Genomic DNA, 1,346 nt, shown 5'->3' with positions numbered 1-1,346 from the left:
ATGCTTTTTTCCTCAGTTGGTCAGAACAAACGTGGCAGACTTGTTACTTACTTTTTCAGATGACAATATACGGTGAAAATTCTTATTTGGGTCATATATTCGAGGACGTAGGCTAGAATCTGTGATTCCTAAGTACAATATCCACACCAGTGAGGTGAATGAAAGCAACACATTCTCCTCAAAACATTAGATTCATCCGCTGGAGCCGTGCTGCCGCACAACCCACACAAGGAAGATAATTCCGCACACAGCTGCAATTGCAGGTTTTCAAACAGAGATGGCGACAAAGTGGCAAAACTTACGGACTGCAGCTTTAAGTAATTCAGGAAATTCTACTTTCTGAAATTCAAATTCCAGTTCAACTTCCTGTGGATTGTGGCCAATTTGGTTAAAAATTACAACATATGAATTGAAATGGAGCCAATTCTTAATGTTTGCACAACTGTGATTTGTGAACTGCTAACAAGGGCTTAGGGCTCCTTTTCATCTTTTACAGCAAAGAAAATAATGGCATGAAGAGCAGTGTTCGAACTATACCGTGGACTTTGGGAGAGCCCACTTGTTTTTTTTTTTTATAACGGGGGGGGTTCGTGCGCTTGCGCGTGCCTCAAAAGAGGGCTTACAATGACTTACAAAGATACATAACAGCTACAAGTGTATGCACTACTTGCTTTATGCAAGCACTATATAGGATAAATCACTATACAGGATTTACCCTATTATACTTTATTGACACGAATTGATAGGTCTATCGCAATACATCTGGTAGGGGGGGCACCTGGGGTGGCCAGCCAAATTTCAGGGGGGGCCGGTGCCACCCCTGGCCAACACGTAGACACGCCCCTGGTCAGGCTACAGAAGAATACCATAATTCCTCCGTTCAATTAGGCCTAAGACATCGAGAGTCACGCAGACCTATAACAACCCAGCCACAACACATAATTGCGAATAACATGCCTTACCTTAACACAGAATCGACCACAGAGTCCAGCGTTTATATTTTTTCTACGAATCTTTGAGTTAACATGTACTAAACATGAGTGGAATTTGCACCGCAGCGCCCCCACACCTTGATGCTCATGACAAGAATAGCATGTAGTTATTTTTATTGAAGTGAATTAGGTTTAAATCGCCATCATGCATGAATGAATGATATTTTTGCAATTTTACACATAATAATCCACGATGATCACATTACACAAAACTGAAATTGCAAGTCAAAATAACACATTGTCAATATTTTTTGAGACCACCCAAAATTTCACAAATCACGTTTTCAGGGGAGCCCATGTCTTATTAAGGGGAGCCGAGCTCCCCCTAGCTCCCCCGTAGATCGCACCCTGCTT

The 1,346-nt window shown here is 41.9% G+C and overlaps 1 protein-coding gene across 6 annotated transcripts in view; it reads left to right on the top strand.

Annotated features, from left to right (window-relative positions):
- The window catches only part of LOC107718733 (glutamate receptor ionotropic, kainate 1-like), a 69,444-nt gene that overhangs the window by 31,768 nt on the left and 36,330 nt on the right, over nucleotides 1-1,346 (top strand). The gene's annotated exons all lie outside the window — the stretch shown is intronic.

The sequence above is a fragment of the Sinocyclocheilus rhinocerous genome, unplaced genomic scaffold (genome assembly GCF_001515625.1).
Source record: "Sinocyclocheilus rhinocerous isolate Xijiao unplaced genomic scaffold, SAMN03320098_v1.1 scaffold1655, whole genome shotgun sequence".
Lineage (NCBI taxonomy): Eukaryota > Metazoa > Chordata > Actinopteri > Cypriniformes > Cyprinidae > Sinocyclocheilus > Sinocyclocheilus rhinocerous.
Note: the sequence above shows the minus strand (reverse complement) of the source record. Positions and strands in the feature narration are given on the sequence as shown.